General features: G+C 42.7%; 1 long non-coding RNA gene across 1 annotated transcript in view; it reads left to right on the top strand.

Annotated features, from left to right (window-relative positions):
* The window catches only part of LOC118020180, a 69,529-nt gene extending 44,263 nt beyond the window's left edge, over positions 1-25,266 (top strand). Inside the window, exons 2-3 of the long non-coding RNA XR_004681829.1 lie at positions 12,210-12,379; positions 23,816-25,266. This is a non-coding gene — a long non-coding RNA (uncharacterized LOC118020180). The remainder of the gene's footprint in view (positions 1-12,209; positions 12,380-23,815) is intronic.
* The last annotated feature ends 566 nt before the right edge of the window (positions 25,267-25,832 follow it).

Here is a 25,832-nt window from a genome sequence, read left to right on the forward strand (position 1 = left end):
GTCTTTGGGGCTTTTGTTCTCTGGCGCCTCTCCCTGGCGGCTTTCCCCGTCTCTTCCGCGAGTCAGAGCAGAAGAGACCGTTTCCAACCCTCTGCCTCAGAGCAGAGAGACCTCAGTCTGTTCTTCAGTGAGCTCTCTAGGCCACACTGTCTCCATTTCTGTCCGTGCTGCTATAAACTGCAGCGGCCTGGGTTGTGCGCCCCTCTGCAGCACCCCCAGTCCTGCCTCTAGGTCGGGGCACGTCTCTGCCCTTTGTGCTTCTAAAACCACCAGCCGCTCCCAGTTTGCTTGCGTATGACCCTGCTGCTCTGGGTTTCCACCCTGGGGGGCTGCCCTAGAGTCCTTTCCTCGCTGCTACCGGTCTGAGTCTGTGCCCATCCCCAGTGCGCGAGGCTGTCGCTCACTGGCGCTGTAGGATCCTCACGGCCAGGCACCTTCCCGATGCTGTTTATCCTCCGATATCTGCCCGTGGAATCACGGCTCCCCGCTTTGTACCTCAAAACCAACCATCTGCGATATTCTGTTTGTAGAGATCCAGATCTTCTTACATCTCAGGCTGGTTTCGTGGGTGCTCAGAGTGGTCTGGTAGATATCCAGCTCAATTCCGGGGACCAGTTGAAATAGTGTCCCCTACCCCTCGCCATCTTTCACTCTCCCGGGAAGGGAGAATTTTTAAATGATTAATATTGCAAGACATTTTATGTTCTGTTGTCTCTCCTCTTTTGTTCTGTAAAGTTATTTTTTTATTTTATCTCAATTCCAGAATAGTTCACTGTTCTGCAGTTATGATGCTATATATAATTTGTTCCATCTACAACCTAAGATTGTTACAAATGAGCATGAATGTTTAAAGAGCAGATATTCCCCTACCTCTGCCAGAATATCTGTGAAAGGAAAATAACAGAATAATGGCTTTTCGACAGGAAGAAAGACTTCTCACTATTGTCTGCCCCCCAAAACCAAGGGGATCTGTAGAACTCCCTAACTTCTCTGCCTTGAGGTCCTGCAGCTGTGGCTAAACTGTATCATTTAGAAACACTTGGCAGGTGTGCATTTCAGAGCCCTGCCTCCTCCAGGGCCGGCATCCAGTAGGCAGAAACAGTGAGAGCAAGAGAGACACAGGGAATGAAGACACATATTTTAGTGTCTGATATTGGGCAATCAAAGACATAACAAGCCATTACTGTCTACGGTTAGAAGATGAGTTCCGAATACAAAGAAGAAACCAGTTCAGGATGCTGAGTGGGGACCAGCAGGAGCCATCTTTGGCTGGGGGGTGGTGGGGAGGAGAAGGATGAAGAATGAGAGGCTGGTAAGGTGACAGGACACCCAGGACTGAGGGCAAAGGCAACCAGGGAGAAATGCTAAAACATGTCCAAGAAATAGCAAAAATCAGTGATGAATGACTTTCAGTTTTAAGTTCTTCCCCAATCTTCCCCAGGCAGTGTTTTCCATTATCCCTACTCAAAAACAAACAGCCTACTATTCATAACACAAACAGCACTGTATTGATTTTGCTTTTAGAAATTACAAAGAAGAATGGGGGACAGTGTCCAAAAAAGCAGCGAGGACAGTGACCACAAGATCCAGGAGCATTGACTGGAGTAGGTGACCGCCAAGAAGCAGGTTACACTGGGGATGACTCGGAAGATATAATCCTTACCTCTGGGATCCTCAGAGGTATCAGGGAGAGCACTGGCAGACCCCACGATACTTGAGACAGGGTCTATTTAAACACTTAATGTCTATCACAAAAAAGGGTGTTTCCATAAAGCCAAAGAATTCCAGAACATCTGGTTTACATATGCATGTATGTATAATGCACACAGTAAAAAATATATGTGTGTGTATATATGTGTGTGTGTACATATATACATACACACATATATGCTTGAAATGACTTTTGATAACTGCATATACTTAAATGATATACTGTATAAATAAAATGCCTACCACAATGCCTGGCACGGTGTTCATCAGTAAGTATTACTTAAGCAGGAAGATGAAAAAAGGGTATCTTAATAACTGGTCCTAGAATGCCTTTCTGGAGCAGGAAGAGCTTTTGTTTAAAACAAGGCATTGAGGGGCGCCTGGGTGGCTCAGTTGTTCGGTGTCTGCCTTCAGCTCGGGTCATGAACCCAGTGTCCTGGGATCGAGTCCTACATCGGACTCCCTGCTCAGTGGGAGGTCTGCTTCTCCCTCTCCCACTACCCCTGCTTATGTTCCCTCTCTCGCTGTCTCTCTCTGTCAAATAAATAAATAAAATCTTTATAAATAAATAAATAAATAAATAAATAAATAAATAAATAAATAAACAAACAAATAAATAAAAAAACAAGGCATTGAGGCAAAGTTGAAATCCCAGGGTATGGGCCTGGGGGTATGGTTTTAGATGGGCATTTAGCCTCCCCAGGGCATTTGGCAATCAACATTTTTGGTTGTTGAGCTGGGGGTGGGAAGCAGGGGGCACCTTACTGGCATCTGGTGAGTAAAGGTCAGGAATACTACTAAACATCCTACAGGGGCGCCTGGGTGGCTCAGTCGTTAAGTGTCTGCCTTCAGCTCAGGTCATGATCCCAGGGTCCTGGGATGGAGCCCCGCATCGGGCTCCCTGCTTGGCAAGAGGCCTGCTTCTCCCTCTCCCACTCCCCCTGCTTGTGTTCCCTCTCTCGCTGTCTCTCTCTCTGTCAAATAAACAAATAAAATCTTTAAAAAAAAAATAAAAATTCTCCCTCTATGCTCTCCTTGTTCCTCAATGAGCCCCATATTTAACTTCACTTATAGTTAATTATATATAGTTTATAGATAAGGAAACTAATTCCTAGGACAGTTAAATGAATTGACTAAAAGGAGGTGGTGCAATAAGGAGAAAACATTTTATAAAAGCTTCTCAATTATTATTCCTAATGCCCTCCTGTTTTATTTGAGGAAGACCACTGGCAATTAGATTACATTAGATATGGGTTTGACAAGCATTTAATTTGGCACTGATGATGAGCCAAGTACTTGAAAATGTTTGTGGAAGGGATGAATTCTGTCATGGAATTCTCGCAAGTACCTTAAGAGGTAGTATTTTTCCATTTGTGAAGAACAAAGCTCAGAGAGGGGAAGTGGCTAACCCAAGATCCGACAGCCAGGGATCAGCAGAATCAGGATTCAAATGCAAATATTTGACTTCAAAGCCCTAATTCCTGAATGTACTGCCACATTATCTTCCTCCTAAATCAGTTAATTAAGGAGGCGCTTGCCTCAGAGACATTTGTTAAAAGGATTTTGTTAAGTAGATAAGGCTATTGTAAAGACAGAGCCCATTTAGCTGAATTCCTGGTAATGCACACCCGTCTGATCTAATCCAGGTGGGACTTTGGAAATGAACCCGCAGGTACGTGATCTGAAGACTGAGTAACTTCGGTGGTAGCCAGTCTCCAAGATAGTCCCAATGCTGCCCACCTCCTGGAATTCACCCCTCGTAGAGAGCCCTCACCCGTTGTACCAGAGCTGGTCTGTGCGGACAGCAGCCTGCAGCAGAGGTGATGGTATTTTGTGATGGCAGCTTAGCACACTAAGACACGCTAAGACATACTGCCTTTTCAAGAAGAAGTTATAAAAAAAAGACGGCAGCTTCTGACATGGGCGCTCTGTTGGTCCCAACTGGGGGAGATCTCATGAGTACCTCCTTCAGTTCGAGCCTCCCACCTTACATGCCTCACCTTATCTCCTCTCTCCCATCTCTGGGTCTAGTTGTTTGATGTGTTGTGCACAGCCTGATCAGCAGGACTGCGTGCCTGGGAACTGGGGCCTCGGGTCAACAGCCTGTGGGGAGCTGAGGCCTGGCAAAGACTGTGGCAGTGAGCTTGGAGGTGGATTTCTCAGCTCCGGTTGGGCCTTGAGATAAACACAGCTCCTGCTGGTAGTTTACTGCGCTCTCGTGGGGCTCCGTGAGCCAGAACCTCTCAGTGAAGCTGCCTTCAGATTCCTGACAAAGCAGTTCAGAGCTTGCTAACCCTTTCTATTGGATCCGCCTTGGTACATAAGAGGACTGTGACTCCTCACTCCTTTCTTTTACCAGGGTCCTCTCTCCTTGAGGGGCTGTTGTGGTTTTCAGTAATAATAGCTTTCCGCCCTTATCCTAATTTGATAGGAATTTGTTTGTGAACACCCCAAATGTATAGAGACAAAGTACCTGTTACCTAAGTTTTACATTTGTTCTCTGAATGAAACTCATCAACATCTGCACAATCCCTTCAGATGTGATGGCTAATTTTCTGTGTCAAGTTGACTGGGTCACAGGGTGCCCAGATCGCTGGTAAGATATCTGTTGTCCTGTCTATGAGGGTGTTTCTAGAAAAGATTAGCATTTGAATTGGTAGCCTGAGTGATAAAGAAGATGCCCTCCCCAATATGGGTGGGCATCGTCAATCCATTGAGGGCCTGAATGGAACAAGAAGATGGAAAGAGGGAAACTTTGCTCTCTGCTTCAGCTGGGCATCTGTCTTCTCCTGCCCTCAGACGTTGAATCTCCTGGTTGTGAGGCTTTCTGCTCGGACCAGGACTTACGCCAATGGCTCCCCTGGTTCTCAGGCCTTTGGGTTTGGACTGAAATGGTATTGCTTGTTGTCCTGGGTCTCCCTCCACCTTACAGATGGCAGATCATGGGACTTCTCAACCTCCAGAATCAGGTGCGCCAGTCTTTCAGAATAAATCTCTTCCTACCCATCTATCCCTCTCTCTACCCCGTTGTTTCTGTTTCTCTGGAGAACCCTGACCAGTACAGCAGGTTTGTGAGGACGTCAGTGGGGATGTGTGTCACTGTGTGTTCGGTAAAGTGGGACACCAGCACTGCTGCAGCAGTGGCAGGAGGAGAGCGAGCCTGGGACGGCAGGTGGAGTCCTGATTTCCATCCTGACTCTGCTCTCAACTAGCTCTGTGACTGATCAAGTCCTGCTACCTTTCTGCCTCATTTCTCATCTGTGAAAGGGAAATGAGATTATTATGAGGATGGACTGAGATAATAAATGGGACAATGCACTGAAAAGCACAAAGGGTAATACAAATGCTGTGTAGCATTAATCAGGGTTCTGGTTAGTATGAGTGTGTTAAATAATTAATCACATGATAGATAGTTTTAAGTGGAAATCAGGGATCTTCCCCCCAACACAAGTGGATTTGCTTTACAAAGTGGAAATGATTCATCATCATCAGGTTAGGTCATGATGGATGTCCTCATTCATTCATTTATTCATTCACCAGATATTTACTGCTATGCCTTCTATGTTCTAGGTACTGTTTTAGGGACACCTAAATGAACACAACAGACAAAGACCCCTGCCCTCATGGAGCTTTTCCTGATATGTCCCTCTTGTGAGCGGCAGGGCTCTGGCCCTTCTTGCCCATGTTGGCTGTGTTTAGAAACAAGGGAGAATGACTGAACCGAGGGGCACTGTCCTAGAAGACGGAGCTGGGTGCCAAACCAAGGGATTCAAGAACAAAGGAGAGACAATGACAGAGGAGTCTAAGGCTCCCTAAGGAGGGCAAGATCTGGAGAAGTTCCTGAGCCAGAGGAAAAAGTGACTGCCAGCCTTTTGGGCAGTTCAAGGACTCTTAAGGAGAGGGGATCCTGGCAAAAGAAAGAAAGGAGGAGTGAGTAATCAAAATTCCTTGGTGTACAAGGTGGACCTGATAGTGAGTGAGGGATAGGGCAAGCAAAGCTGAATTGCTTTGCATCAGAGAATAAGAAGCCGGGGTTTCGGGGGCAGACCAATTTAGCAGGAGTGGAAAGATCACCTAGGGATATGGATATGACGATGAATGATGGGTTTGGGTCACAGTGTAGAGAACCTTTGACATGGGCAAGGATGTGGAATGTAGTTTTTGATGCTGTGGGGATTATAGATGGATTCAGAGTAGAGGAATGATAAAGTCTGAGCAGATCCATCTGGCAGCAGGGTACTGAACTGACTGGAGGGGGAAGTGGTGAAAGAGATTAAATGGGGATCAAGGAGTTGACAGTTCCCTCTGTGTTCAGAGGAACATGGTTTTCCATCCTATAATGTGAAGCTCTTCTCATCCTGGCTGCACATTAGACTCCCCTGGAAAATGTTTAAAAACTTATAGATTCTTAAGACCCATCCACCCCAGACTCATTTAATCAGAATCTGTGAGCTCATTTCCTGGACATCAGTCTTTTTTTTTCTTTTTTAAATGCCTCTACATGATTTTGATATGTAGAAAGAGATGGGAATCAATGCTATGGGAAAACCGAGCCAGATTCTCGTGTGTTATTGCCCTATCTTTATAAACATTTAAAAGGGAAAAAACATCATCATTGCAGGCTTGACAGGCTTTTAATCTTTAACTAGACTGTAGTGAACTCTCAGAATAAAAGAAAATGGTTGACAGAAGCCTACCGTGACAGCTGATGATGGTCATTCAGTTTATGCGGGTGTAGCCTGGAGCGCAAGGCTCAGTATAAAAGCTCGACAGCTGGGTCTGCACGCTCGGTCCATTTTCCAGCCACGTTTAAACCCTTGTCCAAACTTCACTAAGCTACACATAGCTTGTAAGTTGCTTAACCACACTTTGCTTTAATTTACCCCTGGGACATGGTAAATATTCAGTGAATGTTAGCTCTTATCGTTAGTGATCTTGAAGAATTTCACTGCAAGCCCAAAGAGAAAGATGTTGTTTGGGTCACTTCTGATTAGTTTTCTAGTTAGTTAGGTTCATGGTAGCTGATGGTTGACTAGGAAAGACCTAATTATTTCAGAAGACAGTTCCAAACCTCATCTGTGGATTTTCCTGGAGGTCTCAGGAAAATCAGAATTTAGAGACCACCTCATCAGAATTTTAGAGACCATCTCAGTACATCAGAAGGATGCCACTGCACAAAAGGGAAAATGTTCCATACTATAATGAAAAGCATCTTCAAATGGTGCCCTAAAGTCCCAGGCACATGGGATATAAACATTTCTTAGAGAGTTATAGATGACCATCAGAATGAATTATTGGGGTAGATTTTCAAAAGTGACTCAGGTTCCTTAATTTGAAGGCTTTCTGTTGGCCTTTCTTCTCTTGTTTAGGCTTGGGGGCACACATGGATCTTTCTGGAGGGTGGCAATGAGAGTCCTATGATTTTGCACACCTTTCTTTTCTGGACCCCACTGGCTCCTAGCTGGGCTTTAGGTAAGCTTTTTATTCTTTAAGCACAAGATACTTTGATAAGAAAAAGGATCACCATCACTGGTACTCATTTCCTCTCAGTAAATGGTTTTTGCTATTTTGAGCTGTAGTTGAACTTGTGTCAAGAAGCTGTGTCTTTCTTACTGGATCTACCTCTTTTGAAGTCTGATTTGGTTGGTTGGTTTATTTCTAGGCTATGACTAAATTTGTTCCCTTGTACCCTAGTGTTTAATTAAATAGGGAAATTCTTTTCTGGTTCCCAAGAAAGAGATGCAAGTCAGTGCAGGTTAGAATGGACTGGACTTAGAGTGAAGTCATGAGACTGCCCTGGGGCGTGAAGAGGGGAATTTCCTCCCCATGAGTGGCTGGACTGTGGGTCTCTGGAAAGCAGGAGCTATGTATTTCCCACAGTGCTTAGCACTTGGCAAATGCTCAGATACTTGTTGCCTTGAAGAGCTTGTTTGGTCTGCTTATCTGACCTACTGCCCGTATATCAGATGCAGCAGATGTAAGACCAGGGACCTCTTCTTGGGGCCCTGCTTCTGGGCCAGGGATAGGAATCTTTGGGGGATGAGCCAATCATCAAAGAGGAAGTTCAATCCAATTCCCTGTTCAGAGGCTTCCAGGTTAGATCAGAAGAGAAGAGAGCCAAACAGGAAATGTGATCTTTGAAGTAGAGCTTTTAGGCCAGGAAGACCCTAAAAGTTGTCATGCCGCCTGCCTCTTGCAGTCAGACCAGCTCAGATTTATGACAGCTGTGATATGTAGGATGTGATTTGCACCTGTTTACATTGGGAGCTTCTTTGCCTTAATTTATGAGTTTTCCTGTGTACTAAATCATGAAAGCTTTCTGCTTGCTTTTCAGTGAAAACATTTGACTTCCTTCCAACGGAAGCACATAATGAGTAGACACATTCCTATCTCCCCCAAACCCAGCTGAGCCACTTAAATTTGCTTCTCCTTTCTCTCTTTCCCTATCTATGACTCCTCTCCTTTCCTTTCCTTTTTCTGTTTCTAAAGTAATCCACAAAGTTTAATTGCTCAGTGCCTTGCTTAAGTGTTTGAATTCTCTTGGGGGCACTTATGTGTTTCCTAATGCAGGACCGAATCTGGATGAGTTTCAAGCAAGTGGATGGTGTGGCTTGGCAGAAAATAAGGGAAGCCTTTTACTCTGTGAAGATGCCAGGGTAGCATCACCAATGGATCAGCATATTTGAATAGTTCTGGAGCACTGGGGCATAGGTAATGTCTTGTCTATGATGTGGGCAATATTGCAGAATCGGTGATAATTACGTAAGTGCTTTGAATTTCTAAAGAACTTAAAAACCACTCTGTCAGGCATTTACTAGAAAAAAGCTGAAGATTTAGGGAAGCTACAATAGAAATATGGGGATTATGGAATATGAGACAATGATCCTCCTCATTTTATTTAAGATCGTAATGTTGTTACTGTTACTACCACCACTAGCGAAAAGTTGCTGGGTACTTCGTATGTTCTAGGCACTGTGCTAAACTGCTTGATGTACATTCCCTCATTCTGTGCTCATTAGCTCACATCAGTCTTATGACATAGGTACTATATTATTTTTCGTCTACACTTGAGGAAGCCGATGCTTAGAGAGATTAAGTAATTGCCTGAGGATCCCAAGCCATGAAGTGCTGGGGCAGAGACTTAAGCCCTGTATATTTGCTCAAAGCTCATATTCTTAACTGAGACAATAAATCAAAATACAGTAACTGTAAATATATATGTTGATTCAATATTGGAAAAATTATATTGATTAGACAAAATCGTTTTCTTCAGTGTGATGAGCATATATGGTGTGCATGTGTATGTGTTTTTATTGCACTGCATGGGTGACATGGTAAGTTATAGAGATGGACAATGCTATTAACCTGAGTTTGGAAGGGCGAGATCCATCAGTGCGGTTAAGGATGCCTCTCCCCACTCTCCTGCAAATGGATTGTAAGTGTGGTGTCCCTGAATCAGAAAAATCAAGTCTGAAGGGGAGAATGTTAGAGGGCCAAAGACATTTGATTCAAGGAAAGTGGTTCTGGCATTTGTCCTTGATTGTAGGAAGATATTTATTAGGGTGTGGTCATGTAGTAAGAGATGGGATGGTTCTCCCTGTGAGGAAGCCAGAACTAGAATTAAGTTCAACAAGGGGCCTGTGAACGCTGCCGGCTAAACTAGAGCCAAAGGCTAATGACTTGTGGTGGTGATTCTCTGAGCATTTAAAAACAAAAAACAAAAAACAAAAAACCCACCAAAAAATTTCGTTAGTTATATTCTGTTTGTATTTTACGTATACACTGTATTTTCATTTACTTTTTATTTTTGTTTATTTATTTATTTGTTTTAGAGAGGGAGAGAGTGGGCAGTGGGGGAGAGGGAGAGAGAGAATCTTAAGCAGGCTCCACGCTGGGGAGCTCAGTCTCCCCAGCTCCATGCGGGGCTCACTCTCATGACCCAGAGATCATGACCTGAACCGAAATTAAGAGTCGGATGCTTAACTGACTGAGCCACCCAGGCACCCCTATTTTCACTTACTTTTTAAGAATCTTTCTTCGTGAAAATTTATTTTGAAAATGCAGTTTGTATCAGTTCTGTTGAGGAAAAAAAGGTGTAGGCCCAAGAAAAAATCCCCGATGGGGGGACTTGAACCCTTGGGAACTGGAGTGGTTGTTTTGGGATAAAGACAAGGATAATGCAAGGGAAGAGACTTTTCAGGAGGAAGGTGGCAGCCATTGCTGATGCAGCTGCTCTTCTTTTGCCACTGAATTTCCTCTATAGAGTTCTCCTTTGTTCAGCCTTCACAGGATGTGTGTTTGATTTCTTTCAGGCATGCATCTTTAACAGAATAAAAGTATAGAAATTTTAAGGTTAAATGGATCACCTTGTCCAGTAAAGGACAAAGAAAACAAAGATTAATGAACTTGCCAAATAAATGGAATTTATAGCAAAACCTTAACACGAAACTTGTAGGTAATACATTTTATTTCTGTAAATTAGTGATTGTAAACTTTATTGTTTTTTTGAGATCTGTTATCACAATGAATTTGTTACCAATAATAAATGAAAGAAGTTTGCAAAGACCTTATTAATATTTTAAAGTATAAATTAGAGTGGAATTAAGGTTGTATCAGTCAGGATAGGATAGGCCCTGTGCAGTAACAAACAACCCCCAAAGTCTTAGTTGCTTCAGATAATGAAATTTTATCTTGTTCTTACTGTATATCTATTGTGGGTAATCTTGGGACTCTGCTGTGGATTATTCTCACTCAGGCATGAAAATTGATGGAAAGTTATCATATGGAGTGTTTCTAGTCACCATGGCAGGCAGAAGGAAAAAGACAAATCACTCATTGGTTCTTGAAGTTTGAAGGAGACATATCACTTCTGTTCACATTTCATTGTCCAAAATGAGATATAGAGACTGGCCTAACTAGAAGAAGAGGGGAAGTGTGATCCCACCATGTCTTAGAAGGAGAAGAATTAGAATTTTGGGGAATAGCCGGATGACTACAATAGAGGTGAATCCTTTAACTACTGTGAATCTCCCACCGTGCCTTCTGCGAGGGTCACAAGAGTAGGGAAGTGGGGGCTTTTAGACAGGAATTGTATCTAACCCACAGGCCATCTACTGTGTCATAACCTGTAGTGGTGTCTACAGATGGACATCACCCTTCAAGTCCATCCTAAGGACTAAGACTATGAACTCTTGTCCCAGAAGAGGAAGGGAAGCTCCATTCTCTCTGGCTGTGGCAGATCCCTGATTTGTCAGTGGGAAAGAGGAGTAAGGACAGGAGGACCTCCTAACACAGAGCTTCTGGGAGCCCCTCCATTACTGATTTAGGCTTCCAGCAGCAAGAGTCTAAACCTTTCCTCTAAAGGTTCTTTCCAACCTCATCCCCAGCCACCCAGCTAAAGTCTGGTACTTGAATATCTTACCTTGCAGTAAATGTTCTATCTCCATTCTTTCCTCATAGTGAACATTTATTTAGCACTTGCTGTATACCAGTCACTGTTCTAAGCATCTGATATCCCTTACTCATTGAATCCCTTGTGACACTCAGGGAGGTGGTACTGTTATTACCCCTGTTTTACAACTGAAGCCTGAGAGGTTAAGGAGATTTCTAGTAAGTGGGGGAGCTAGGATTCAATCCCAGATAGTCTGGCTTCAGAGCCCAGTGTATGGCCTCTTGGCTGCTAGCACAGTATAATATTTGGAGAAAATGAGCTCTATCTGAATGTGGGTATGAACAATGAAATGCTCAATGATGCCAATAGCAGCTTGCAGAGATTCTTGGGGACAAAACCCTCACAATCTTACACTCTCTATTTGAATCAATAGGCTGATGTGCCTGCGGCCCAGCAGGTACCTTCATCTTTACAGAACTAAGGCAGAACAAATTTATATGATTGATTGTTAATAGAGCCTCTGGCATGACCAGCCAGTGATAGATAAGAAATATCGGTGTTTTAGAGAAACATAGACTTCTGAAGACCTAAACTCACGACCATGTGCACACAGGTAGAATTACTATACAAAATCGTTATTGCAAAATTAAACTTGAATGTTCCTTAAAGCAAAGGGGGTGCTGTCTAAGAATCAGTGCTCAAGTCATGAGAACCTATTAATAGTGTGCTGGTAAGTGTTTCACAATTGGTTCTCTTGAAGAAACAAAACAAAAAACAAAACAAAAAACCCAGCCTAATTGTAGTGGTTGTCAATTTCTGTGGTGTAAATATTCCCACCATTTCAATTTAAAGCCACCAATGCGGTGATACTGAATGCAGAACTGGAGAGAGATGCTAATAACTGGTTCTTCCAGGTCAATACGAGCTGGCTTTAGCATGCTAGTGATGTTAGACAGGAGAGGAAGGACACCCCAAAGCTTACATTTATAAAAAAATGTGTGTTAGATTTGAAACAGTTTAACTGAGATGAGCCATCATATCAGAGTTTTAAGTGAGAAATGTTTTAGTTATTTTTGTTTTTAATATCAGTGAAACAAATTCTTTTCAGACACATCCCACCAATGCCTTTTGTGCTGCTCTTGGGGGTTGTTCTCTGGAAAATTTACTGAAACGGCCAGGAAGCTGCCACTTTCAAGAATTTCAAATCTGAAAAGAGAAAAGGATGAGGCCGTTAGACGGTGTGAGTCAGAAGGCTGAGCGCTGCCCGTGGCTGTGCTGGTGAGTAGCTGGGATGTGGGGCATGTCATTCAGCTTGAAGGGATGACTCCCTTAGATCCTTCTGGTGCTGACAGTTTATGGTGTGAAGTCCAGTTAGGGGGGATGGTGAGAAGGAGAGCGTGAGGTAGATCAGTGGAAAGAGGACAGAAAAATGGACCAAGAGAAAGAGAAAGAGTGAGTGGGGGTATTGAGAGAGAAAGATGGAAGGACTCACATTTATTGAGAACCTACTATGTGCCAATGATTATGATGGTAGGATTATGATTATGTGATTATGAGAAGCACTTAGTTTATTTATTTATGCTTTCTAATTTCCCTTCTATACCAACTGCTTGAGGTAGTGATTACTCTCAGCATCTAAAGGATGAGGAAAACGGGCCTGGAGTTCAATTATTCACCCAAAGTCACAGTTTCAGTAAGTGGGCTGAGCTGAAGATCCGCACAAGGTCTGGACGGCTGTAAATCCTGTGCTCTGTGCATCGTGCAGTGCTGCCTAAGTGGCAGGAGGTCTGCGAGGAATGTTGGGTTAAGATCACTCCCAGGAGGGCATTTGGGCCATGACTCATGAATTATCCTTTTTTTTTTTTTTTTTTAAGATTTTTATTTATTTATTTGACAGAGAGAGAGACAACGAGAGAGGGAACACAAGCAGGGGGAGTGGGAGAGGGAGAAGCAGGCTTCCTGCTGAGCAGGGAGCCCGATGCGGGGCTCGATCCCAGGACCCTGGGACCATGACCTGAGCCGAAGGCAGATGCTGACCGACTGAGCCACCCAGGCGCCCCTCGTGAATTATCTTTTGACAAGTTTGTGGATCTTCTTCGCTGCTCTTTACCTGCTCAGATCTTTAAATCTTAAGGGCTTCCGTCTGAAAAGGATGACTAAGCAGCCCATTAGGGCAGAAATGATCTGCTGGGATGATGATAATGCATCCCAGAGCAAGGGAACCCCGGGCGGCTGGCTAGCTTTGGCTCTGGGTTGGAGGTTATCCTCTGGATCCCCCTCTGCCCTGAAAGTCGGCAGGGCTTGAATTCGAACATCAAGGCTGGGAAAGACACCAGAGGAAAGAGAGGGTGAAGGAGAGAGAGAGAGAGACAGAGACAGAGACAGAGACACAGAGAGAGAGAGAGACAGATTTTTGTTGCCCAGTAAAGACTACATCATCAGCACACTGATTCTCAGTCCCGGAGTCTGGCTGAAAATCAAAATCTGAATCAGACATCTGCTTTGATGAGTAAGAAAATATTGATTAAAAAGACCAGACTCCCTCAGCTCCCCACTCTAGAATCTCACTGCTTTGATAGCACAAATCAATACTCTCTTATGAAGGTTTAAGCTCTGATTTGTGAAATAGGAACTGCACCGAAGTCCAAGAAGAACTGCCCTCAGGGCAGAGGCGAAGCTCAAGGCAAGTACATTTACCACTCAGGGCATAGAGCCCTGGGTCAGAGCTCCTGCTGTGGGCAGACCAGGAAGGCATCGGCTTCCCCAAGGGCTCTCTTCACTGTATATACACACAGGGGTGGAGATTCCCTCTGTTAGACAGAGTGAGCACCGTGGACATGAATTACAGGCCTGACCTGGAGTGCATTTGCTGCAGGGTCATTTGCATCACACAGCCTGGTTCTGCCTTTTCCATTTTATGGGGAGCACTTAGAGTTGAATGAATCAGTTCTGGTGCTGGGTAAATGCTCATCTCCTTTGTTCTTGCTCACTGGAATCGAAGGGTAAATGTTATTTCGGGCTGGGGAATGAACCCACATCTTGGAATCAAATGGACCCCTGTTCAAATCCCGTCGTCCCCACTCTGTATCTACATGACCCTGGGGAAATCCTTTAGCCTTGCCGAGGCTGTTTTCTTATCTGTGAAATGTAGACGGCAATGGATTTTACCTCCTGGGATGGTGCAGGGATTCAGTGAGATCCTGCAAAGGAGGATGATTAGTGACTGCCTGATATGCAGTAAGCATTCCAGTGATCCCCGTGATTCTCCTAGGTTACTCGTGAACATGTTTCTATGTCACAGTGCTGGTTGGGGTTTTAATAACTGGGAAAGCAAACGTTACTTTATCCAAGTGACTGCTTTATTGGTCATCCACTTGTGTTTCTGGCTCTACACCTAAGTTGGCCATTGTATAAGGCCTCCCAGTCTGTTCATTCCCCACCACCTGAAGTGTTAAATAGAGTCACAGGGTGCTAGCTATGTGTCAGCTCTGTGACCTTGGGCAAGATGCTTGTGCTCTTTGGGTCTTAGTTCCTTTACCTTTAAAGGAAGGGTGGGATCATAGGGAATTTGACACCCTGAAGCCCTCTCTGGTGGAAATATTTCTCTATGGTTCTCTGTTCTGTTTTGGGACACTGTGCCTCTTCCTCTTAATGTCTGCCTATGACTTGAAGAACTTCTCTGCTTTTTCTACAGTCTGCTCTTTCTCCTGGGTGGAGACTTCCTGCCAGTGGTCGCCTGCCTCTTCCTACCTTTTGGGGTTCCTTTAATTGGCACTCACTGACCATTTCAGTATGAATGTTTCTTTCTCTGTCTGATGTTCTCTGGTCCCCGCTTCCTACTTCTTCCTTCCTAAACACTGCCATGGTGTTTACCTATTTTGGGAATTAAATGACCCTAAACAGTGCACCTGTTCTGCTAGTAAATGAAGTAAATAGGGTATTTTGCAGATGTTCAAACCAAGATTCTTCCCTCTAAGTTGCTTATTAAATTCTGCATGACTTCTTTCAGTGAAGACCAACGTAAGAAATTCCTTGGATGACAGCATCAGAAATAGGTGTTCTTAAAAACAAACACATGAACAAAAGTAGGGTCACTATGGATTACTTAACTGATCGTGCGTCTCTCGCTTTGGTAGCTGGAAAGCTGAGAGCCAAATTTTGTGGCCCACATCTAGTAAGATTGTGTAGCAGGCATTTGAATCTTAGTCTTTACCCTGAGTTCATTTTACTTTTCCTCATTTTATTTTTCCCTCATTCAAATTTCTCATTTATTTATTAAAAAAATCCTATTATGGGGCACCTGGGTGGCTCAGGCATTAAGCGTCTGCCTTCGGCTCAGGTCATGATCTCAGGGTCCTGGGATTGAGCCCCACATCAGGCTCCCTGCTCTGCGGGAAGCCTGCTTCTCCCTCTGCCACTCCCCCTGCTTGTGTCCCCTCTCTCGCTATGTCTCTCTCTGTCAAATAAATAAATAAAATCTTTAAAAAAAAATTAAAAAAAAATCCTATTATGCTTTCAAAAGTTATGCCATGCCCTTTTAGAATAGGGTGAAGTAAAAGTAAATAAGCAAATGCATCCTGTCCATTTTGTATAGTTGAGTGCTTCACTCAGGCTCAGGGAAAAACAGTCAGAGAAGGCTTCCTGGAGGAAGATGCTTGGAGGATCCACATGCATCAACTATTGTACAGTTCAGTCAGTCATGAAATCCCCAGAGTGGCATGAGGCTTGTGATCGGAGGTGTAGGGGTGAAAGTGAAATATGGAAAAATCTCGTTTAGATATCTATATTAGCGTGGTTAAAACATGATGGTTAAAAGTCATCTGTTGAAACTTCAGACTGCCTTAGAGAAATAAGTAGTTCTTTCTTTTAAAATCCCCATATAACAAACTTAAAGAAAAAATAAAAAAAAATAAAATTCCCATATAATAGTAATGATAACAAAAATATTTATTGAATGTTTACTCTGGGCCAGACAGTTCCCCTGTATTATCTCATTTTTCTTCACAAATAACCTGAGGAGGTAGACACTATTAGCTTTACTTTACCAACATCACATAGCTACTGCGCTGGGCTAATATATATACAGACCCAGGTGTGTCTCACTCCAGAGCTTACACGCTAAGGTCAATGCTTAGAAGCTGTCAGTACAAGGTCCCTGATCTTGAAGAGTTCTTACTAAGAGTTCATACAATGATAATATGTCTGAGATGTGCTTCATGTTAATCTGGGTGGTGGGGAAAAAATGTGTGGTCACATACCGAATCTTAGTGAAGCTGGGGGAAGGTATGTGGAAGTCATGGTATTGTTCTCTTTACTTTTGTGTATGTTTGAAATTTTACATAATATCGGAAAGATTGGTGAATGGATATATAGAGTTATATATTTTATTTTCTTAATAGTTACATATTTTAAATTAAATATTAAAGGTCTGACGAAGAGGAATTTCAGGTATTCATGTTTGACCTGTCTGACCCCCGTGCATTTAGTCTCACTGCTCCTGCTAGAGTTTTGTCCTTAGCGGAGAACGGTGAGGCACAATGGTGGTTGCCAGTCACATTTCTCCTATTTTCTCTTAAAGACAGTGACCGTATTTGTCTTCTCGAATATTGTGGCATTTCTTCTGGTTTCCATGTATGTAGATAATCACACAGCTTCTATTTGAAAACTTGAGTGGGTTTTCCTTTCTCACAGTTTGGCAATGGGTCTTCTACAGAGCACACAAAACACCTTGGAAAATAAGGAGCAGAGAGCAGGGGGCAGTGAATGAGATGGATTTGAAGAGTGAGACAGAGAGTGGCTGTTATTTAGAGATCAGAAACCAATGTGAAATCGGGATTTGAAAAAGGAGGAAGCAGAGACATCAGTTAAGCTATTTAAGAGAAAAAAGAGCCCAAAGTACATTGTAAAGGATAAAAATGTAGGCATTTGTATCTTCATTAAGGAGCTTATTAATTAGAGTTGAGTTGTTAACTGGTTTATAGTTCCCTGGGACTAGGATGAGCCTCTAAGAGGAGCCCAGGCAGTGAATAGCCAGGCTTGATAATTACCGTGGCTTGCCCTGGGATTTGCCCCAGCCTCACAGACAACTTAATATCTGGCAGCCAGGTCTACCCAGGCGGTGGCTCCTGTCCAGTTGCCAGAGTGGGCTCCTCCCTTGTCTTCTTGAAAGCGAGAGCAACGCTGAGTAGTCTTACCTGGAAATGGCCCAGGACCTCCGAGGGCCTTCCTGATGTGCAGAATGTTCTCTCCCAGATCCTGGGTGCTCAGAGGGTCTCTAGGCCAAGGTGACATACCCAGGCACCATGCAAAGAGTGGTCCCACTAGCAAAGAGTGGTCCCATTAGCAAAGAGTGGATGGTGTTTCTGGCAGAATGCAGCTACCCCTTTTGTTTCTATGTCTCTCATTTATGGTCCCACACTTACCCATTGGGCTTGATGATTTTATTGATTTTTATCAGATCTTGACTCTTCAGTTCTCCCTTAAGGAGGAAAAAGAATAGGCCAGGGGTGGCCGGGAAGAGAATGTCAATGTGGGAAGCTGCTAGATAAAAAGTGGGAGAAATCTGAGGGCATGCTTTGAAATGAGTGCATGTCCTACCTAAAGATAATCCGATTACGGTTTCTATACACAGCATGGCCTGGACAAATAGAACATATTAGAGAATACATTTGCCCTGCAAGTCTATAACTGCTGGTATTGATTGCCACTTTTGGGACGAACCCCATGTTTTTGTGGGAATGTCCTCTGGGCCTGCCCAGTCCTCGGGTGAGGATGTGGGTGGGGCATCTATGGTTGTGGGTAGGGAGTGTCCCATGACGAGGGTGCGAAGATTCTCTTCTCTCGTTCCTGATCCTGATAAATCCCTAGTGCCTACGTGAGAGAGAGTGCATTTCTTGCCCCACTGGCCTAATCCTCAATTGTAAAGAAGATGAGCCATGTCTTTAGTGTCCAATCCCTGCCCGCTCCCCACATCCACATTTATTCTCCTCTGGTTCTAAGTCTCTCTTTTTCCCCCGTGTAAAGACCGCTGCCTTTGGTATCTTCTGGACTCTAGTAAGTAATTGAATATACTCATCTGCACAAAAGGGCTAAAGGCTTCAAGTTGTCCTTGTTTCGGTTGTTCTTCTGCCTCATGGAAAGATTAAGGCTTAATGCAAAAGGATACTCTCTGATCATCGATTTCCATATATTTTAGCACGAGGGCAGTGAATATGTTATTGGAAGTCTGGAGAGGTCATACGGTAGAGTCTGTTGATGACTTTACCCAACCTCCATTTTTATTTAACCCTCCTTTCTGGAGAGGTCAGAAAGCTAAAAATGACATTTCCACTAGCTCTTTACACCTGTGGCTCCGGATGTGAAATAGATTCTTCCAAATAGATGCACTTGTGCTGAGATATAGACAGTGGGAGGGAGGCAAAGGCCGTCTTCCTGCCTCTTTTGTCTGTTTCTGCCCGCAAGCAAGGAAGGGGAAACGTGAGTTGTTTCTGCATCGCTATCCCGATGTCTGATCTCGGGCTCCCTGAGTACTGAGGGCCAGTTACGGCAGCGCTGTCTTCTTCTTCTTCTTTTTTTTTTTTTAATTTTTATTGTTATGTTAATCACCATACAGTACATCATTAGTTTTTGATGTAGTGTTCCATGATTCATTGTTTGTGCATAACACCCAGCGCTCCATGCAGAATGTGCCCTCTTTAATACCCATCACCAGGCTAACCCATCCTCCCACCCTCTCCCCTCTAGAACCCTCAGTTTGTTTTTCAGAGTCCATCGTCTCTCATGGTTCGTCTCCCCCTCCAATATCCCCCCCTTCATTCTTCTCTTCCTGCTATCTTCTTCTTCTTCTTTTTTTAACATATAATGTATTATTTGTTTCAGAGGTACAGATCTGTGATTCAACAGTCTTGCACAATTCACAGTGCTCACCATAGCACATACCCTCCCCAATGTCTATCACCCAGCCACCCCATCCCTCCCATCCCCCACCACTCCAGCAACCCTCAGTTTGTTTCCTGAGATTAAGAATTCCTCATATCAGTGAGATCATATGATACATGTCTTTCTCTGATTGACTTATTTTGCTCAGCATAACACCCTCCAGTTCCATCTATGTCATTGCAAATGGCAAGATCTCATTCCTTTTGATGGCTACATAATATTCCATTGTATATATATACCACTTCTTCTTTATCCATTCATCTGTCAATGGACATCTTGGCTCTTTCCACAGTTTGGCTATTGTGGACATTGCTGCTATAAACATCGGAGTGCACGTACCCCTTTGGATCCCTACATTTGTATCTTTGGGGTGGCAGCGCTGTCTTCTTGATCCCACTCCTTGATTCGTGGGCTCCAGCCACATGGAGGGGATTGATTTCATATTTATATCGCCAGTGGCAGCCTCAGAGGTGGATCAGTTTTACATTGTTCTGGGAGTCATTCCTGGAGGCTCATCTTAGAACCTGCTTCTTTAGCTCATCCTTCAATTCTGTAAACTTTTGAATTTCCTGCACTAAAGCCCTTCCTGCTCAAAATACCTAGAGTGTTTTATACGTGAGGCGTGGAACCTTGACTGTTAGTTCCTTCAAGCGGTTTATATTAAAATGGCTCCTGAACCAAGGCCTATTCCTAGAATCTTAATCTTAGGTTTGACATGAAAATGAGGATGGAAATAGGGTCCCTTTCAAAGAAGAGACCATGCACATGTGGGAACTAAGTGCCACGATTGTGGCATTGACTTTTCGCTAGACCACATGTTCCCTGCTGTGCATGTCACCACTGTTGTATAGAGGATTTAGGTCACTGGAGATTGTAGGCACAGCCGGGCTCCCCCAACCCCCACTTGCCCTTTAGCTTTCTTGGGGTTAGAAGGCAGATGAGGATAGCTTCAATAGGTGAGGGGTATGTGTGTTTGCTGGTTGCCTGGGTCTTCCTTAATTGTTGAAATAGATCAGTGAGGATAATGTAGTCATCTTTCCTAGCGGGGTATGTGGTTTTGTGTGGGAATAATTCAACTGGTAATGGGAAGGCGGAAGTGTTGTTTTGTGTTGAAATACTCATTTCTCCCATAACTGTTGAGTAAATGTAGCCATTAGTGTATGCATACAATCTTCCTTAATCCTCTGAGTATTCCAGCAGCAGGTAGACACTTCCTGCTGAGAAGCATTTGAATGCTTTAGATATACTTGATATATACATAAAAGCCTTTAGATATACTTGAAGGCAGTGTTAGCTTCTCTTGCCTATCCACAGAGCTAATACTTAAACCCTTTCATTAGCTTCATAGCCTTTTTCTGGGACTCTTTTGAAGTACTCTAAGTCCTCAATTATAAAGCTGCTCAAGAATGAAAAGCAAAGTCACCATAAAAGTTAAAGTAAAGTATTAATTAAACTATGGAACCCAACTGCCTTTTATAGCATTGTTTCTATGGGAAAGTGTATTCTGAGTTTCATTTCTGGATGCCTGGAGAGCTGTAACCTAAGGGGTTGAGAATGTAAAGCGACTGGTGCTGACAACGAGGTGGTGGCTGTTTATGTGCTTGGCCATCTGCAGCTGGGTATTCACAGCTTGGTACACCTCTTCCGACTGGCTTCCCAAATCCACTCTTGCCATCCTTCACTTCATTCTTGACATAGGCAGCCAGACTGAGCTTTAAAAATGCAAGTGTGATTATGCCACTCCTCTTCTTAAAATCCTTGAATGGCTTCTAATTGCTATTAGGATAAGATCCTTAACATGGCCTATGAATTGATCTGGCCCCTGTCCAGCTCTTCAGCCGCATCTTGATCTGTTCTTCTCTGTCCCTGTGCTTTAGCCATATTGGTCTCCTTTTAGTTAGTTCTAATGGTCTAAGCTCTCTCCCACTATAGTTTCTTCATATGTGCTTTTCCTTTCTCTTCACCTGGCCAACTGCCACTCATCCTTCAGATCTTCAACCTAAATGTGACTTTCTCAGAAAAAAATGTTTTTGTACTCAAGGCATCATGTAGTTTTGCTTTATAACACTTATTACAGGTTAAAATTCAATTTGTTTAATGTCTCTCTTCCTGGAGAGACTGTAACCTCTATTAGGCAGGGGCCATGTCTGCCTTATTTTTTTTTTTCCTTCTGGCACCTACTAAGTGTTGAATAATAGTTTCTGAATGAATAACCAGATTTCACTTGCATATATGACTATTTTCTTTCCCCATTTAGACTTCAAATTGCCTGAAGGCAGGGGCCATATTTTTACTCATTTTTATAGGGTCTAAATTGTCTAACACAGGGCTTTGCAAATAGTGAACCTCAGTAAAGAATTGCTGGTTAATTAATTGACCTGTCAAGCTCAGATGAATTACTTAAGGTGTGGAAAAATAAGGAAAAGGTCAGGATGAAATATATTGGGGCATTCTAATGACAGAGTGCAGTCTGGTGTTTCAAAGAACCATGATATATTGGTCCCTGCTTATGTCCAGTATCAGCAATCTAGTAGATTATGCCCTATATCGAGCCCTCTATTTTCAACCTGATTGCTTGTTTAACTGATGGTTTTTGTCTCCACTAAGTGTTTGGTTAGCATGGGTAAAGGTCTTTGACCTAGGTTAGTAACAGCTGCTAATTGTCTTTCCTCTTTTGTTTCTGAAAGTAATTGGTATTTTTCATCAACTTGTTGAGATGCCGAGGAGCACCTGTAATAGGTAGCTGATCAGACACATTGTGATGATGGAAATCAGATGTCTCAGGTTTTATCTTTTAAGTTATTGATTTTGGATGGGAGCTGGTTTTCATGGCTACAGACCATACTTACTATCTCCACAGTTATCCATCTTTAATTCTTCCTGTTGGAAGAAGGCAGGGCAGAATCCCGTGCCTCTTGTTCAGAAGGTCACAAACAAATTCTCCTATGCCTACTGATGCTGACTTGAATTAGTAAAGTTCTACTCTTCTCCCCCTCTCCCTTCTACATTAAAAAAAATCTCCCCTGTGCTGTGAAGAAAGGCAGGGAAGCCAAAAATAATGGGAATAGATTTTGCATCTTCTCTTGCCCTGTCTGAATGATCATCATCATTGCCTTCATTTTCAATGCCATCTTGGCATATTGTACTTTATGTTTATTTCAAATGATTCTCTTCCAATCATTGTGCAATTTATTTAGCGGAGGAATCGTGGGCTCACTGAAGTCAAGTATCTTAGCTAAAAGCTCGTATGGCCAGATAATGAGTGAAACTGGATATATTTTCCAGGACTTTTCTGGTTGTAAAGAAGAAAAACCCATTGTATAACTACAAGCTTAAGAAAAAAGGAATATATTTCAAAGAGAGTGGAGTAGTTTACAGACTGAAAGAGATACAGGAACAGGTCAACTCTGGAGACTTTCAGAAGTGGGAATAGAAATGTGAAGCCAGCAGGAATTTCTTAGTCCTTATAGCTTCTTTTGGGGTATTGATACGATAGGGTCACACTTCCCCATGTAGTAGGGACATGAGTGTCACTAGGGCTCTCACGTATTGGATGCAGTGTACAATTGTGCTCCATCCAAGGGTTGTGGTCATACTGCAGACATCTTAACATTTGCATGTTCATTGTGGCAGATTTCCAGCAGATGGCACTCAAGTGTCTTTTCTAACAAAAATCAGTAAAATGATTTGAGGGAGGTAATTTTTCTGTTTGCACAAGGGTGCCTTTGTGGGTACTGAGAACCTCGTCTTCCAGCAGCTCTGAGATTATGCTCTTCCTGATTAAAACCAAAGAAGAAAGAGAAATCATCCCCTCAAGCTCCAGCAGAAAGAACCTAGACAGTAACTTTGATGGATCTGGCTTGGGTTCCATCGTGGATTGATTTCTATGGTTGGGAGTAAGGTTTCATGATTGACCCTGCAGACAGCACAGTCTTCCCATGGCTCCCTAGTGTATATACATCCACATACACTCTTCTTTCAATATATAAAATCCCAGCTGCTGTTTACATAAAGTAGTGAATCCATGTGTAATCATGAATATACTCACTCCTCCTTCAAGTATGGTATTTCAAAGTATCATCAACTACTGCATCTTTGGAAGAAATGCCTTTGTCTCAGGTCAGATACTTCAAGATTTCAAATCTTGTGGGCAGTGGACTAGTTTAACCGTTCCTAACCTATCCAAGACACAGCAATACAGGAAAAAGAGAGTAGCTAAAATAAAAATTCCTATTTGAAAAGAGGAAGAAGGATAAGCAACATAAGTGGGACAACTCCAGAGAACTCCATACTCCATTCAATGGGACCAGTGAAGCATATTTATTTTTGGCTCAGTGTCCTGGTTACTGTTAGATCTTTGGCATTCTGTCTCCACAAAGCTTTGCCTTGATCATTTCTCTTCATGGCCACAGTGGACAGGGAGACAGCTCATGGGAGGCTATATTCTTCCAGAAGCCCAGTTGCTGTCATTATGGTTATAGGGACCCAGGAATTGTTTTAGAAATGAAACAATTACAGTGTTCTAATTTAGGAGTTTCTTCAGCAAAACACCTCTTTTAAAGGGCCAGTTGGCTGTCAATGTTGAGTTCATGTTGATGAGATCTGTTGATTTATAACCAACCAGAAATCTTGCTGAGTCATAATATTTGACCCTAGGCTGTGTCTTTGAAATTTATATTCTTTAGAAACATAACAACCTTATATAGTAGGTAGATGGCCCAGTAGTCTAAATGGAAAAGACACTGCCAATTTTCCTTGCTGATGCCATCCTTCCAGGTTTGGAACAATAGTCACTTTCCGCCCAAATGATGCTTTTGATGAATGTGGTCCCTGGATATTCAGCTGGGATGGTGATCTACAGAGACAGCAAATAAAGTGGCTGTTCCTTTGAGGAACAAGAAGAAAGTCTCTTCTCTTCAACACGACAGCCTCTGATTCAGTGTGAGAAGGATGGAAGGGGCTGAGGATGTTTAGTGTACTAAAGAGAAACTGTCTGGTAGACATGTGATCTGCTTATATTTGAAATGCTGTTATTTAGAGGGGGTTTGTTCTTTCTTTATCTAAAGAGTATGAGTTAAAGAGGACTGGATTAGGAGCTTTTCATAGACTGACTTGCAGACGTGGAAAGCTCTTCATCCAGGGAATAGACTGCCTCAGCTTCCTGACTTTGAAGATGTTTAAACAGACGCTAAATGACTACACGCCTCAGTGCCGCAGGATGCCTCCTGTGTGTGGAATCAGGTTAGACTAATGACTTCTGGGGTCCCTCCCCATGCTGAGATCTAATGGTCTTTCAGTGCCTTCTCTCCTCTCCTACTTGTATCTACTGCTCAAGGTCTGGAGGAGCATTTGGAGAAAAGGATGAAATGCTTCAGACTTCCACAGTTGCCAGGCTTCTTAGCTTTGTTAAAGGCAGAACAACTTGGAGAAGTCTTGGCTATGTGATGCTAGAAGAAGCTTTTAAGGAACTGGTGATCCAAGGGCTGTTGTCTTCATATTAAAATGATGCTTTAAGATCACAGAATTTTGAGAAGATTCATGTCAGCCTGCACCATAGGCTGGCTGGTTCCACCTGAGTCCATTTTTATATAAACTTTTAATAGTTGAAGTATATATATGGGATGTGTTTACAAGTCCTAAGTGTACAGCTTGATAAAGTATCACAAAGTGAACAAAGTTTTAATTATAGAAATTACTTATATTTATAGGTACACTTATAATTACTTATAATTACCATGTAGATCAGGAAATATATTACCCAGGAATAGAACTGCACCCCAAAAGCTCCCACCGTTCCCACCTGTGTTCTTTCCTGGTCTCTAGCCCATCATCTTGTCCCCAGAGGTAACCCATATCCTGATTGCTAACATTATAGGTAGCTTTTGCCTGTTTTGAGTTTTATATATTCACACCACCAGCATATAAGCATCCTAATTGCTACACATTCTTTATATTTTTTATGGCACTTGGTATTATTATGTCTTTTTACCTTAGCCACTTTGGTGTACTGATGTCCTACCACTTTTAAAATTTGCTTTTCCCCAGTAACTCAAAATTGAACACTTTTGCTAATATTTGTTGGCAATTCACATATCCTCATTTAAAAAGTACCTGTTCATATCTTTTGCTCAGTTTTCGACTGGTTTGTCTGCATTTTTTTCTTTGACGTGTAGACATTCTTTCTGTTTCTGCCTATGGTACGAGATAGGGGTCAGATCTTCTGCCAACACACCCCATAAAAATATCTAAGCATCTCAGCAACATTACTGAAAGTAAAAAATGTTCCCTGCTACTCTGCAGTGCCACCCTTGACAAGTCAGTTCTCCACAAAACTGTGGGCCTGTTTCTGGACTTTCTCTTCTGCTTCAGTGATCTATTTATTTATTCTGTCTTAATTACTACAGCTTCATAACTCTTGCTATAACTCCAGTTTTGATCTTCTTCAAGATTGTCTTGGTTATTCTTCGCCTTTTGCATTTCCACATAAAATTTTGAATCCAGTTGTCAATTTCTATAATTAAAAAAAATCCTGCTGGGATTTGGAAACAACTGACATCTTTACACCCTTAACTCTTCCAATCTATGTTGGATAGGTTTCTATATAGAGGTCTTACACATCTTCCAGTGGATTAATTCCTAGGTTTTTAAGTTTTTTTAAATGCAGATATCATTTGAAATATTATTTTCTATTTGCTGGTACATAGAATTAATATTGCAATTAATTTTTATATTAATCTTTTATCTAGGTAACTTGGTAAGTACACTTATTAATTATAGTAGATTTTCTGTAGGT

The sequence above is a fragment of the Mirounga leonina genome, unplaced genomic scaffold (genome assembly GCF_011800145.1).
Source record: "Mirounga leonina isolate KUSES-001 unplaced genomic scaffold, KU_Mleo_1.0 Mir_109, whole genome shotgun sequence".
In the NCBI taxonomy this organism is placed as follows: domain Eukaryota; kingdom Metazoa; phylum Chordata; class Mammalia; order Carnivora; family Phocidae; genus Mirounga; species Mirounga leonina.